This window comes from Leptonychotes weddellii, chromosome 2, assembly GCF_054177405.1.
Source record: "Leptonychotes weddellii isolate Sample4059 chromosome 2, ASM5417740v2, whole genome shotgun sequence".
Taxonomy (NCBI): domain Eukaryota; kingdom Metazoa; phylum Chordata; class Mammalia; order Carnivora; family Phocidae; genus Leptonychotes; species Leptonychotes weddellii.
In genome coordinates, this window is record NC_138370.1 from 75,573,601 (window position 1) to 75,590,615 (window position 17,015).

At 34.6% G+C, this 17,015-nt stretch overlaps 1 long non-coding RNA gene and 1 pseudogene across 4 annotated transcripts in view; both read left to right on the plus strand.

Moving 5' to 3' along the window:
• The first annotated feature begins 3,313 nt into the window (after window positions 1-3,313).
• The window catches only part of LOC145720120 (uncharacterized), a 35,587-nt gene continuing 21,885 nt past the window's right edge, over window positions 3,314-17,015 (plus strand). Inside the window, exons 1-2 of one of the 4 annotated variants that reach the window (XR_014142869.1) lie at window positions 3,314-3,674; window positions 5,722-5,893. This is a non-coding gene — a long non-coding RNA (uncharacterized LOC145720120). The remainder of the gene's footprint in view (window positions 3,675-5,721; window positions 5,894-17,015) is intronic. The other 3 variants (XR_014142868.1, XR_014142866.1, XR_014142867.1) reach the window with 3 other exon arrangements.
• LOC102727652 (F-box only protein 8-like) lies at window positions 10,595-15,575 on the plus strand (annotated as a pseudogene).

Sequence of the window (17,015 nt, forward strand, 5' to 3'; positions counted from 1 at the left end):
AAAGGATTGAATATATAAAGCAGGTCACAAAGTAGGAATATTTAAGCCATATTTGCTTATAAAGGATCTTAATATCTTTGTGAAAACCATGACCTAATAGAAACCCTGGCTAAGATTCTGAATGCTTTGTTCAGGAGAGAGGGAAATGAATAAATGAGATAATACATTTTTAGCCAACTAATCAGCAATATATTTGTTTTCTGTTTTTTGATCACGTATCCCTAAATAGTTTAAATTGTCTAATATTAAGAATGACAGTAAGATTCTAGCAAAACTGTTAACAGGAAGTGCTAAATATTTCCCAAGCTGATTTTATAATTCTGGTGTAACACTCAGAGTTCTCCAGAGAAACAGAATGAATAAGATGTATGTATAATATATATAATTTAAGGACTAAGCTTACATGATCATGGGGACTGGCAATTCTGAAATCTGTAGGGCAGGCAGACATGCTAGAAACTCAGGGTTTCCATGTTATAGTCTTGAGGCAGAATGCCTTCTCTAAGAAACCTCAGTTTTTGCTTTTAAAGTCTTCAGCTGATTGGACAAGGCCCACCTGTACTATCCATGGTAAGCTTTACTTAAAGTCAGCTGATGTTTGGTGTGAGCCACATCTATAAAATACCTTCACAGCAACACCTAGAATAGTTTGATTAAATAATTTGGTACTATAGCCTTGCTAAACTGGTACATAGAACTAACCATCACATCTGGTTATCTGATTTTGTAGTTTGCTTTCTTTTAAAGTGAGATATTTTAGATATTTTAGATATAATATATGTTTATAGTCATTAATTCAGCTATAAATTAATATTATTATTTGTTAATATTAAAATTAATCACTATTCATTACTACAACCAATATATAAGTATTACACATTTTATATTCATTCATTCAACTATCTTTTAATTTAACATTTACTATGTACTAGGTACTATACTTTGTTCTGAGACACCTACAATAAAGATATTATACCCAAACACTTAAGAAGTTGAAATTTCAGGGGCACCTGCATGGCTCAGTTGGTTAAGCATCTGCCTTCGTCTCAGGACATGATCCCAGGATCCAGGGATGGAGGCCTACATCGGGCTCCCTGCTCTGTGGGGAGTCTGCTTCTCCCTCTCCCTCTACCCATGCTTGTGCTCTTGTGTGTGCATGCTCTCTCTCTCTCTTGCATGTGTGCAAGCACGCGTTCTCTCTCAAATAAGTACACAAAATCTTAGAAAAAAAGAAGTTTAAGTTTCAGTGAGATGAAATAGTTAAGTCTTGACTTTGTATAGATACACATATCATCCCTAATTTTCAAGTTAAAAAATGCTCTAAAATATATTTCATTCATTAAATATTGCTTAATGACTGCATACTTTAAAGGCTAAAAAAATAAAGTACCTCTCCTCAAAGAGTTTAAAATCTGCTGGGAATCCATTTGACTCTGAATTTTGCCACTATGTGTTATGGGAAAATTACTGTAATTTGAGGTTGAATTTCCTTATCTATGGAATGAGAATTATACTAGATAACATTTCAGTAACATTTCTTTATGGTCTTAAAATAATATTATTTTCAAGATTCTTTGTATAGAAAATTATTCTCCAGTGGGTAAGAATGGATACATTATTTATAATGATTTTATTCTAAGTAGGAAATTAGTTATTAATGGCTTACATACAAGTATTGAGTTCTAGACATATTTTTTCCTGTTTAGATTCACAGCTAAATTGCTTTCATAAAACAATAAAAGTTAACCTCAAAGACTGATAGAGAAAATTAGCATTAAGTAGAAAATGCAGTGGCCGATAGCAGAATGTGGGCTTTAACATGAGGTCAACATTAAATGAAAATTACTATTTTGATATAGTCAACTGGTTATGAACTAGATATAAAAAAATGTTTTAAGAATTTAAGGTTTGAGAATTTAAAAAACTATATTATGTGTTAAAGTTTATTATTTGGAAGTCATATTATGTTTGGTCTCCAAATTAAAACTTATTTTCAAAATTTAGCTATTCAAGATTAAAGGAGCTCCTGCACTGTAAAGTACATATTACAAGGAAGTACAGTTCTTAATACTTGTAGGAAGTGATTCACTTTAATTGTTTGTACTCATTTCCATAAAAGACAATTGCCTAGGGCAATGATATTATCATGATGTTATTAGTAGTAGTATGCACATGTTTGATGCTTTACGAATTTGAAGGTAAAGGCACACTATTTTATGTATCCTTTCTTCATGAGGAAAAAGCAAACCTTCTATTCTGTAAGTGAACTGCCTGCAATTCTCAGGACCCACCAAAATTTCATTCTTCATATTTACTTTCTATTTTCATAGCAATGGGAATGGAATGTGATCCTCAGGACTCAGCCATTATCCTGACCTCTGTGTCCGTAGCCTTTGACTCAGGCCTGAGTTCACCATAACTTATTTTTACAACAATTCTGAGATGCAGCCAGACCACTTGGCAATATTTTCACTCCTACTCAGCTTGTTTCAAAATGGGAATTCTCACTGTTTCTCTTTTTAGAGCATTCCTAGTTTCAGCATGAAACCTTTTAAAATAAAACTGCTGTTATGCAAATGACTGAAGACAAAATGCATTTTGTTCAATTCCCAGATTCTGTCTTGATTATTAAGCGCCATAAAGCCCTCTACTTTCCAGGCTTATTCACAAAGTTATTACCCAATCTGGCAATATTTTCTCAAGAAATTTCTGGACAGTATATACTTTTTTATGATGGCAAATCCGTTCACTGTTTTCATAAGCTGCATCATAGAGTAAATCCCCAACATGTGCATCCTGAATACTTGCCTTGTTTGGTCATAAATCATTGGAATTGTTTGTGACTATCAATGAGTCAAAGGGAACATTTCAAGATTTGGGATTGGAATTCTTTCCTTTGACTTTTGCTATTCTCCTATGGTTTTGTTTTGCAGTTTACTATGTGCAGTTTTTCACTCCAGTCCCCCTGCACCCCTTGTTGGGTTTTTATAATAGTGTGAGTTGATGGTCTTCAAACTTGTAAGCTATCATTTTCTAGTTTTTTCTTCCAAAAACAGTCCACTTCCCTTAAGCTTAGCTCTTGTGTTCTTAAATAAAACTTGAATTGAAGAAATGGCCATATTTCTGACAAGCTGTGAGACTTACCAAGGTCATTTTTGTTTGCTCTATCACTTAAAATACAATCCTACTTACAATTGCCTGGCATGGATGAGTGCATTTTTTTAATGTACCTAATACATTTTGACATTGGGAAATAAGAAGCTATGAAAATAAGGTTGATAAACCAGTAAAGAAGTCTCTCTTTAAATGGTCACAATCTGCCAGGAACTGATAAGGAAAAGGATCCTGTGGGGACAATGACAAGAAACTTACAGCCATCAACCCCATGTCAGCACTGGGTGAGAAAACAAATAGAATTCCAGACAATTCAGAACAAATACTACAAATCAGAGAAGATCCCAAAGCCTCCTTTCAATCTTACACTTTTGAAAGACAACTAAAATGCACAAAGGATATTGGGCAACTCCACACTAATCGTTACATTGTGCCTTTTCTTTTGTCTTTCTTCTCTTGATCTCAAATTAAATTTATCTTCAGTGAAAAGCTTTTTCTATGGGGTATATCATTTTATTGCCAACGTAAAACACTCAAGAGGATACCGAGGCAGAGTAAGGGTAAGTTAATTATTGCAATTATGTGTTAATTATGATGAATTCTTTTAGAGTAATGAAGTAATGCTTAGCAAATTTCTGTTGAGTCTTTATATACTCTGTTCTAAAGGGTATTGAAGCTATAAAGTGTTATTGGAAAATGATATTGTCAGATGAACTTAAAATATAAATAATCATAGATTGACAGATCACAGATATTGCAATGTGGTTGGTTATTCCTCATGACAGTAAAATATTTTTCACAAACTCTTGTGTAAGAGGTATGTCTCAGATTTCCGATTCATTTTATTTTGACATTAGGATGGGTTACATGACAAATTTTGATGCTCTTTCTCACACAGGGTAGATAAAATGAATGGCAACAGATAATGGATTAATTGGAGCTTGTGAAATACCAGATACTATAGTTTAAAATATTTTCAAAGTAGTTGTGTAGCAAAGGTAGATGAAGAATAAAGGCTAATAACACGAATATTCCTTAATCATTGAGAGAATATTGTGTTCAAGACACTCTTCTAAATACCTTACATAGATTACATAATTTAACCTTCTTCTTCCTCCACAAAAAAAAAGACACAATAATGAGGTATTACCATTCACATTCAAGAGATAAAAGAAAACTTTCTTTGGCTGCCATATATTACTTCCTAGGCTGCAAACAACACAACAGACGGCATCCCATGAAGTTAGTGGGATCTTAGATTTAGGGAAGTCAAATAATTTGGGGAAACTCAAGCAAGCACTAAATGAATTTGAACCCATGTTTAATCTCTTAATTTACATTAATGTAAATTTACACGAATGCTTTCAAGACCATTTATATGTCAAAACAAACCTCCTTTGTTGATAAGAATGACTCAGTTGGCATGAATGTGCCAAGATGGAATCTTACCAAAGTCAACCAGAAGGTAAATGCTATTGAAACACTGGGGGTATGAGGTAGACATATGTTTTTATAATACAAGTATACAAGTATATTTGTACAATACAGAAGCATTCTGCTCAATTTACATGCAAAATGATCAAGAAAAAAAATGCAGCATTTTGTGGAATTTTAAATGAGTAGAAGATCCAGAGTGAAATAGCTCAGTGACAATAATTTTTTTTCTGAATATCTGTGAAGTAAGAGGAAATAAAGACTCCCTAAAATAGAGGCATGAATATTGATTTTTAATATTTTTTTCTTTTTTTCATATATTTCTTTTTCTTGTCCCAAATTGTGAAATAATATTTTCATTTATATGCTTCTAAACGATTGTGATCCTGAATTCACTGTTCAATGTGTCAATAGTAAAGTGAGTTTCTACAAAGACTTGGTCAAGGTAGTTGATTGTATGAGAATAAACCAGCTTCCAGAAAGAATTAGAGCGATGCTTCCTGAGGGAAATCTCTCTTATTGCTCTGGTGACTGGGCACCTTCTGTAAAACTCAATGTTTTTCAGAAACTCAGAACCAAACTGTCAGCCTCCAGATATCCTCTGGCCAGGAGAGATTGAATTATAGAAAGAACACTTAAAAGCCTGTCTGCTTTTCTTTTAATTAATTTCAGTGGCCTAGGAGAAGAAGAAAATGAAGGTCCAAATAATTTATTCAGAAAAGTAGTAGAGAAATAGAATGGCTTGAAAGTCAGATTATTTGAATCAGTTTACAAACAGCATAAAATTAGCAGAAGGGGGAAATTGAACAAAATGACAATCATTCTAATACAATAAAGAATGTACTATGTTCCAATAATGGTTAAGAAGTGGAAAAATGACTTAAAATAAGTTGATGATAAAGGTAAACTTTTGCAATAAAAATGACAGAGCAAAACTGATATCAATTTAAAATCATGTGAAAAAGACTGAAAGAACTATAATTTCATTATCTTGATTATCACATGGTGTAGGTCAGAAGTTGGGAAAATCTTCTAAATTATGACATTGTATAAAATATGTGGTTTTAATTGTAGCTGAATTAACAAAGATCTTATACTCTTTTATAATTACAAAATTGGGATATTTTATTAATATAGTAAATGTTACAATCATTGCATAATTTTTTTTAAAAGATTTATTTATTTGACAGAGAGAGACACAGCAAGAGAGGGAACACAAGCAGGGGAAGTGGGAGAAGGAGAAGCAGCCTTCCCACCCAACAGGGAGACCAATGCGGGGCTCGATACCAGAACCCTAGGACCATGACCTGAGCTGAAGCAGACACTTAACAACTGAGCCACCCAGGTGCCCTGCAATCATTGCATAATTTTTAAAAGATATTATCATACAGCCAAATGAAAATATGCAGGTGCAAATTATTTCTTTTCAAATGAACAGTATCTTTACTCACTATTTAATTTAATGCCCATAACTGATTACAGCATTTCTTCCTTTCTTAACTCTCAGTTTGATAGCAGTGATTTCCCTTTTACAAAGTCATGTTAGAGTAAAAAACATTGACATTGGTCTAGAGAGAGCTTTTATACAATCAAGACTATTACTGATAGTCAGTAGTAATTAGGCTCCCTCTTGGTTAAGGATTACTGACGGAAGCAAGGAAAAATGAACAGACTGTTTTGTAACACAAAATTTACCTACTGCGTGCACAAGTCATTGAACAAATATGTGTGTTTCGTCCTAACATTATCTTAGAAATGTAAGGAAGATAACATTTTGATATACTGAATAAAAATATAAATGCCAAATATGTAAGTAAAATACAGATTTCATTCATTAATTCATTCAGTCAATATATTTGTGGAATAGCTAATATGGTCTTTTTTTCATGGAATTTATATTAAGTGAATTTTCTTAAAGAGGGTATTCAGAGGTTTAGAATGTTTGCTCTGGAGAATAAGAGAGACAGTTGGTCGAAGACATTGAAAAGAATAACTGAGAGCACAGTTGAGACTGGAAAAGATGTAATTGGTGGGCTTCAAACTAAAATGATTTAATCTAGAGGCATTCAGCGGTTTGTTGGTAGCGGTAGAGATTGCACATAATTTATTGCATTAGTTTGAGATTTAGTAGAACTGCAGATGTTCCTAAAAGTTTTGTGTGAGCTGAAACTGTAAAAAGGTTGTATATAAAACTGTAAGAGGTCTGTTAACTAAGTAATGTGAAATTTTCACATCAAAAACATAGATAGGGGGCGCCTAGGTGGCTCAGTCAGTTGGACGTCCGACTCTTGGTTTCAGCTCAGGTCATGATCTCAGGGTCATGAGATCAGCCCCACACAGGGCTCCATGCACCTGGAGTCTACTTGAGATTCTTTCCTCTTCCCTCTCCTTCCCCTATGCCCCACCCCCCACGCTTGTGTGCTCTCTCTCTCTCTCTCCCCCTAACATAAATAAATAAATAAATACAAATAAGAAAAGTGAGATAGGAACGTTAGAATCAGCAAACTATACTAAGGAATGTGAAAATTGGGATGAGAATCAGACAAAGACATTAACAAATTACAGATATATATAATGTATATATGCGTATACATGTCTATATACACATTTATAAGAGATTTTCAAGAGGAAGTTCTTTATCTCCACTTTTAATACTGAGAAAGCTTAAGGTTATTTGTCAAGCAGGGAAACTGTCATTAGAGCTATTCCTGGATTGCACAGATGAAAACCAGGTTGTAGCAGACTGAAAAGTCAGTAGGAGTTAAGATGGTAGAAAGAGCAAGCATAAAGAAGGCAATCTCTTCCGACTCAACAGAATGTACATATTAATGGGAAACTGGGGGCAAAAATTAGGGGATGCCAGACAAAATCTCTCAGATGTCATATTTCCATGTATGAACTTAAGCAAGGACTGACTAAGTCAGGAGTGAATTCAGTATACAAGTAGGAAGTAATTGGTTCTGCTCTATCAATGTTGGCGGTGAGAAAAATCCCACTCTTTTTTTTATTGTGGTAAAATTCACATAACATAAAATTAACCTGTAAAGGGAACAATTCGTTGGCATTTAGTACATTCACAATGTTGTGCAACAAAAAGCCAAACTTTTAATCAGTGTAGTCTGTTTTGAAACATAAAAACAAATAGCTTGAAGAAATCAGATAGGAAAACTATTTGACTCTAGAGAATATACAAGCAAAAGGAAATAAAAATGAAAATCTGAGATAGGTATTGGAATGATTTTAGTCTGTTGACTAATGGCTTTAAATATGGTCTAAGATAAATAACAAAGTGCTGTTCCAGCTAATCAAGAATTGTGGCAAAGCCATAGTTTTCATGATAGTTTTATGTCTCCTTACAGTTGTGTGTGTTTGATTGTCCAAGTCCTTTCTTATCTTGGAGTTATAAATCTTTTAGAGCATGTTAGGTTTTGTTTTGTTTTGTTTTGTTTTGTTTCTCTTCTACAACAGGCTATTGAAAATCAAATTAATTTTTAAAAACAGAGTTGTAAATTGATTTTCCTAAACCTACAATTAGAGAAATTATTTCTAGGAATTACATTTGACCCAATTAAAGCTCAGGAAAGGATTTTGGTGTTTGGAGAAAATTGAATGGTATGGAAGAAGTGCCGCATATGAGTGATGGGATTAGGTCCTGGTTGTTTGGGGAGAAACAACAGAGCCTACTAAGAAATGTGGAAAAGAGAAGAGGGGTCTTGAGGATGAAGCAGAGTAAAGGAGATGCCGATGAGCCCAGCTGCTTATTGTCTTTAATAGGAAAAGTTAGTTGAGTGTTTACACTCCTTTCTTTTATTAAAAACATGATAACCTGAGCTGACTCCCATAGTTTCCTTTCTGCTACAAACATGAGATCATAGGTAAAATAGCACTCTAAATATAATAATCTAGTCAAACACAAAGAAATGAAAAACTTAAGGAGTAGAAAGAATAATAAAAATTAATATGCTGTGAGTTGATGACCCTATAATCTGTAGTGATTTTAGCCCTATATTTAGGCTTTCAAGGCTGAAGCCTAGCCTTTTAATCTACACAGGAAGACAAGAAAGATGGCCCCAGGTTGTTGAGGTGGTTAAACTCCACTTTCTAATTCTGTGTAAGATACTGCTTGAAAAATCCTTTCATAGATACGTTGAATCCATTAAAAGTGAACTGGAAAAACTCTACACACAAACAAAGAGGTGGCCACAAAATTTCTGTTTTGCCTAGAGTCTTGAGTATAAAGGTATAAAGGCAGTTGGGAAAAATCAAAGCCTTGGAGCAAACACATCTAAACCTAGTTTTCAAATTTATAATCTTCACCTACAATTTTTCCTAGAATATTGGTATCTATATAACCTTGTCAGAAACAAGGAAACTGAAAGTATATAATCATATATGTTCGATGAAAATTAATTCATAAAATGCAATTATAAAACATGACAAGTGAGCCTCCATGAGGGTACTAGTAGATGCAAGAAATAGAAATTGACCTTAAAAGCTAAAATCATAGAATAATAAGGAAACCATTAAATATATACACTTAAAACTTTTGAGGAGCTAATAAAGGAAGAAAAGAACAAATTTGGAAAAATAAAATAGAACTTGTAAGTAGTATGCGTATAATAACTGAATGGAAACTCAATGGAAAGACTAAAGGGGTTAGTTGGAGCTAAACAGATAATTTGTAAACTAGGAGATGGATCTAAGGAAATAGCTCCACGTGCCACACAGAAAGTAAGCAGCTGGTGATAGTGACTGGCAGCGAGCACGAAGTATTTTCTGGAATGTTTGTAATCTTTGGTTTCTTAAACTGGAGGCTGGTTAAATGGACACTTTATGAAAATCCCTAGAGTTGTACAATTAAGAGTGATCTATTTCTATAAAGAGGTAAAAAAATGTTAGGTACAAGTACACAAAATTTGGAATATATATAACAACTGAAATTACAATGGGGAAAAGAAAATATAAAAATTTCTATCAATTTTAAAGAAGTCAAAAATGGAGTAAAAAGAACAAATAAAACATGATGAGTAGATATACAAAACAAAGTGATTGAAATAAGTCCAAATATAAATTTACCTCTTTAAATACAGAGAATGTTAGATTTGATAGAGTAACACATTTTATTTAAAAGAATCATACCTAAAATATAATGACTAAGAAAGTTTAAAATTCAAGAAATGGTAGAGGATCTGCCAGGTCCTGGCATATTGCAATCTTAATATATAATTAATATGCTTTTATACAGATAAAAGGAGTCATTCATGACAAAAAAATAATTCATCAGGCAGACATTGTATAATTCTACTTGAATATCTGTAATTCAGGATTGACTAGAAAATAAAAATATTTGCATACAAAAAATGAGAGGCTTTAACACTGTTGAAAGAATTAAAAAATAGATGAATTTCAACAAAGAAGACATAAAGCTCAGAAGAAAGAAGGGGCATGTAAGAAACAAAACAAAACATACAATTGAAAATTTATGTAACATTCTCCATATTATGAGTTAAAATTAAATTCAAAGAGTAACTCACTGAAAATTACAAAATATCAATAACTGAATGGAAAAGATACATTTTTATAAATATTTGTGAAATGTAGCAAAAATTTACACTCTTAAGTGAATTTCTTTAAAAATGGAGAAAATTCAGAATAAATGACATAAGCGTTTAACTCAAATAGTGAAATAATATCAATAATAGTGCTCCCACAAAATCTAGAAATGTACAAAATCTACACTATAAAAAAATCTGTTATTATTTCTAGAAAACAAAGAAAAAACAAAGAATATTTTTTATAAAGCCAGTTTTTCTTAGAGGCTAATAAAAGAGGAAAAAATTTGAGAAGGATAGATCAACAAAGAAAGACAGGAGACACAATTTGAAAATAATGCAGATTCTCAAAAGAAGAAATTTTGGTTGCCAACAGCAATTTCAGCCCATTTCAGAGAGTTCCAGCCTGCCCTTTCTGACAACCTGCCCTACAGATTCCACACTTGCCTCACTGACCTCCACAATCACATGAGCCAGTTTCTAAGGGCTTGCAGATGGTTCAGGGGCTGTAGAGAGTGTCCAGAAACCAGCAGCGACAGCAGGAAGGCAACAGTAAGCGAAGCTATCTCAGCAGAGAACAGAGCAGGAGGATGGCTGCCAGCAACATTTCTAACAGCAGTCATAGTAAAAAAGTCCAAGGAGGCATTGATATATATCACCTTTTGAAGGTACAGAAATCTAAAGAACAGGAAGGATTCATTAATTTGGAAATGTTGCCCCCTCAAGCTAAGCTTTACCATCTTGTCTTACCTGAATGCAACTGACCTCTGCTTAATTTCATGTGTTTGGCAGGACCTTGCAAAAGATGAACTTCCCTGGCAAGCGTTGTGTAAATCCGCTTGAGGTCACTGTTCCATATATAAGAACCCACCTCTAGGATTTTCTTTCAGAAAATTGTATATGCAACTGGATGAAGGCAACCTCACCTTCACTGCTAACCCAGAGGACGGAGTAAACTACTTTATGTCCAAGGGTATTTTAGATGATTCACCAAAGTTTATCTTCTGTACAAGAACACTGAGTTGGGGAAAAAAACAAACAAACAAAAAACAAAACTGAGATTCTATCTTGCTGAAAGAAGAGATGTCTTGGATGACCTTGTAACGTTGCATAACTTTAGAAATCAATTCTTGCCCAATCCACGGAGAGAATTTTTTCATCATGTCTATGCCCCTGGAGAGTGTGTGGGGAGTTCTTGAAACTCTCCTAACAAAGTTCTCACATAGGTTCTGTGCTTGTAACCCTGATTTAATTCAAGAACTTGGCCTTAGTCTTGATGCAGTCTATATACTGTGCTACTCATTTTTTTCTTAAGTTTATTTGTTTTAAAGAGAGAGAGTGGGGGGAGGAGCAGAAAGAGATGGAAAAAGAGAATCTCAAGCAGACTTCCCGCTGGGCGGGGAGCTTGATGTGGGACTCAATCTCATGACCCTGAGATCATGACCTGAGCTGAAATCAAGAGTGGACACTCAACTGGCCAAGCCACCCAGGAGCCCCCTCAGTGCTACTCTTTGATTCTACTTTCTATTGACCTCACTAGCCCTCACCTGAAGAACAAAATGTTAACAAGAGAATTTATTCTAAATACCTGTCATGCTGCTCAAAACATTAGTAAAGATTTTGTAGGGCACTTTTATAACAACATCTACCTTATTGGCCATGTAGCTGCATAAAAACATAATTGCTAGGACTTCAACTATTAACTTCAAACTAAAGATACCCAAGGACTTATTAGCAGATATGGGGGTTACAGTAGAGCTGGTCATTCTAACCTCTGTATACAATCAAGCTCAAGCGTACACCTTTTTTTTTCTTTTACTATTTCCTTTTTTAGTAATTTCCTTGGGGAACTAGAGAATTTTGTAGAGTTTTTCTTAATTTTGCTTATCATGTTTTACACAAAGCAGAGCCATTGTCTCACACAGCTGTTTAAGAATGTTAAACTGACATCCTCTAAAAAATGGTACATTTGTGCATTAGATTTGCTTGAAAAACTATTCATTTCCATTCTTTTTTAGAATACTATGTCATGTGTACATATTTAATTGAAGAGATTTATAATCACAATTATTTTATTGTAAAGATTTTAACTAACGCTCTCCCTTTTTCTCTCAAAATAAATAAATAAATAAAAACAATGGGGACAAAATTATAGATACAATAGGATAAAAACAAAAACAATGGAAGAAAGTTTTGCTTTTAATATTAAGAACTAGAAAAAAACTTAAACATCTATTAACAGAAGAATTGATAAACAAATTTTGCATAGCTATAGAATGGAATATTACATAGCAAAAGTTGGTGGACATGTATTTATATGGATAAATGTCAAATATAAGGCTACATAAAAATTCGATTTGAAGAATACATATAGCATGCTACCAACTGAATGAAATTTTTAAACATACAAAATAACATCAGCTTTGAATCTTATGTCTTCAGAGTATTCTATCTATTCCCCTCTTTTTTGCTGTCATCTAAAGCCCTGAAATCAGTTCCCAGTATTAGTGTAATATTTTGACTTCTACATTCTTATCATTCTCTCTAATATTACTACTGTCATAATTCTTGATGATTTTAAGATCCACAAAGATAATCCTTGCGATTCCCTGGCATTTCAGTTTCTTGAAGTTCTCTTATTCAATGATCTTCACACCCCCTCCACCACTCACTTCCATGGATAAACGCTCAATCCTGAGCACTCCAGCCATCACTTCCTGTCTCTGTGACTAAATATCTCTGGTATGGCCACATCTTTGATCTTGCTATGATTTACTGTGTTAGTTTTCTAGGGCTATTATATAACAAAGTTTCACAAACTGAGTGGTTTAAAACAACAGACATTTATTCTCTCACAATTCTGGGGACCATAATCAAGAGTCAAGAAGTCCATAATCAAGGGAAGCGTTTAGGGAAGAATCCTTCCTTGTCTCTTTTAGCTTTTCGTGGTTTCTGACCTTCTCAGTGTTTTTTGGTTTGTGGCAGCATAACTCCATTCTCAACTTCTGTCTTCACATGGCTGTCTTACCTCTGTGTCTGTGTCAAATTTCCTTTCTCGTAAAAGGTCATCAGCCATTAAATTAGGCCCACCCAAATCTAGCATGACCTTATCTTAACTTGATTACATCTTCAAAGACTATTTCCAAATACGGTCACATTCACAGGTACTAGTTAGGTTAGGACTTGAACATACGTTTTGGGGGACACAGTTTGACCTAGAACACTTACAATGCATTGGTCCTAACATTTTCTCTGTTCCTCACATGTAGCATGCCTTGATTCTCTATTACTCAGTTTAGAAATCCAAACTTCTTGACCCTCTCTGATTTCATCATGCTATTATGTAAAAAAATTGCTAACTTTTTTGTTATTCCACATATACACTTGTATACCACAAGTGGCTGGAAAACACACGCATACACACAATCTGTTTTCACTTAAAATTTTTCTTTTTTTTTTTTTTTAAAGATTTCATTTATTTATTTGACAGAGAGAGAGACAGCGAGAGAGGGATCACAAGCAGGGGGAGTGGGAGAGGGAGAAGCAGGCTTCCCGCGGAGCAGGGAGCCCGATGCGGGGCTCGATCCCAGGACCCTGGGATCATGACCTGAGCCGAAGGCAGACGCTTAACGACTGAGCCACCCAGGCACCCTTCACTTAAAATTTCTAATCATAAAACTTTATTATGTGCTTTGAATCATATTACATTCCATTATTCCATTCATACTTGTCAGCTGCCCCACAAGTATTTCATCCCTTCTTTTCCCTCAAATTTCCAGCCCACTTCCTACTACCTCATTCTCAGCTAATTCACTGAGTTCACTGAGAAGATAGGGACAATCAGAAGAGACTTTCCACAAGCCCCCACAACTATTTGCAGTAATCCACCTGCATCTGAGCTTATACAGTGTCCTTTACCACACATCTTCACCCTCTCACCTTGTGAACTAGAGCTCATTGTCTACCATAGACAGTGTCTTTGCTTAGCAATTTCCCTTCTCTTTTCACCGACTTTCCCTCTTTACTGGAATTTTCTATAAGTGCATAGATATGGATTTGTTTCATACATAAAAAATAAAAACAAAAACAAATAAACAAACAAACAACCTTTCTTTACTTTACATTCCTTCCAGGACTGCTCCATTTATCTCTTTGCCTATACTCACTTTTTCCAATTTTACTTTTCCCATTCACTACTGAACCTGCACCAACAAGCTTTCATTGCCACCACTCAACCAAAATGGCTCTTCTCAAGGTCACTGATGACTCTCAATAGGAGAATTCCATGGAGAATTCAAATGGAGAATTCCATTTGATCTACTATCATCATTTGATGTATATGTGGCTTTGAGGATATTGTACTCTCTGGGTTTTCCTTCTTTCTAAAAGGATAATTCTTTCATTTACATTAACTGCTTTCTCCCTGTCTCACAATCACAATGTTTGGGCTTACTGAGGATCAGTGTTTGGACTTCTTTTCTTTTCTATTTATGCTAATTCCCTTGGTGACCTTTAAATGCCATTTATATGTTAATGCCTCCCAATTATATACCTGCAATCTTCTTTCCCCTGCCATTCAGCTTCACATATACAGCTACCCCTTTGACATCTTCACTTGGAATGTCTAACACACATAGTTAATTTACCATGTTCAAAACTGAGCTCCTGATTGGTTTATCACACGGTCTCTACACATGCTCTATCTATAGATTTTTTAGAAAACTTCTGTTAGTGGTAGCTCTTTCTAACTGCTGAGGACTAAATCCTCCACCTGCGCCACCATTATCTTTCATCTGGATTACTACAATAGTCTCCCAAGTGACCTTTTTGCTCTCCATCTTTGTCTCTACCCGCTCCCCACAGTTCATTGTTAATGTACCAGAATTTTCCTGTCAAAAGTGTGACTCCGATCATGCTTCTCTTTTGCATAAAAGACTACCAAGGGCGCCTGGGTGGCTCAGTTGGTTAAGCGACTGCCTTCGGCTCAGGTCATGATCCTGGAGTCCCGGGATCGAGTCCCGCATCGGGCTCCCTGCTCGGCAGGGAGTCTGCTTCTCCCTCTGCCCTCCTCCCTCTCATGCTCTCTCTATCTCATTCTCTCTCTCAAATAAATAAATAAAATCTTTAAAAAAAAATAAATAAAAAAAAATAAAAGACTACCAAAATGTTTCCATCTCACCAAGAGTTGAGAGTCCCTACAATGGCCTATAGTTCCAGCCTACATCTTCTATATGGCTTCATACTTTGATTTTTCCGGCTTTATCTTCTCCTAATTTCTTCCTATATTCCTATTTTTATTTACTGTACTTTATACACATCTGGTATAGTTTTACCCCAAGACTTTGCTTTCTTCCCTGCCTGCATTGTTGTTCCTTGCTTACCTATATGGCTCACTCTTTCATTTCCTTTACCTCCTTACTTAAAAAGCACATTGTCCATGAAACTTTCCTTAACACAGACCACACTTCTTTTTTATCTCTTTTTTTTTTTTAAAGATTTTATTTATTTATCTGACAGAGAGAGAGAGAACAAGTAGGCAGAGACAGGCAGAGGGAGAGGGAGAAGCAGGCTGCCCGCTGAGCAGGGAGCCCGATGTGGGGCTCGATCCCAGCACCCTGGGATCATGACCTGAGCCGAAGGCAGACACTTAACTGGCTGAGCCACCCAGGCGCCCCTTCTTTTTTATCTCTTAACCTCATCTAACATATTATATATTTTAGATATTTATATTAACTGGCTACCTTACCATAATGTTAGCTTCAAGAGAAGAAGGGTTTTGATCTATGTTCTTTCTTTGTTCTATGTCCAATATCTAGAATAGGACATGACAGTGCTCAATTAATAATTGTTGGTTGAATGAATGAATGAATAATACATGTGTGTATGTGTGTGTGAGAATAAGTACGAAAATCTATCCAGGGGAAAAATAAACACCAAATTCAAGGGAAAAGTAGATCCAAATTCAAGAGACTCTTCTCTTAGGCAGGATGAATCCAGGAAGAGCCAGCAATCTGAGGAGTACACAAGCAGCTTCAACAACATTTGTGCTTTTTTATTTCTTTAACTGAGCAATGAATATATGAGTGTTTGTTATATTATTATTTGCATATTTTTAGATTTAAAATTTATAAAATTGTTATATGAAGATAATAACTTGTTAATCATACTGTAATATAATTATTAAACTAGTTGGATAAAAACTCTTTCAGTATGACATCAAGTAGACATCCTGAAAACTAGTTTTATAATTTCCACACATATGTTGAAAGATAAATCGCTTGAGAATATCAAGATTTAAAAGAATACTATAAAAGTTTATAACAATAAATGTGAAAATTTATATTAAATGGATATTTTCTAGGGGCACTTGGGTGGCTCAGTTGGTTAAGCATCTGCCTTCGGCTCAGGTCATGATCTGATCCAGGAGTCCCTGGATCGAGCCCCGCATCGGGCTCCCTGCTCAGCAGGGAGCCTGCTTCTCCCTCTGCCCTTCACCCACTCATGCTCTCTTTTTCAGTCTTGCTTTCTTTCAAATAAATAAATAAATAAAATCTTTAAAAATAAATAAATGGATATTTTCTAAAAATATAAATCCAGAAATTTGACTTGAAAAATAAATAGAAACATTGAATAGAATCATTAATGAAAAATCTACAACCAAAATAATACTAGTTTAAGATACTTTTAGAGGGGAGTTTTAACCAATCTTTAAGGAGCAGAAAACTTCTATATTATACAATCTGTTCCCAAAATGGACAGACGAGGAACACCTATCAACTTCTCTTATGGTGTATGTATAAACTTGATTTTTAAAAAATTCTTGACAATATAAAAGTATAAAAAAATTCAGTCCCATTTAATAAATGGACAAAAAGCCAATACCATAAGTGAAATATTAATACATTAAACTAATTG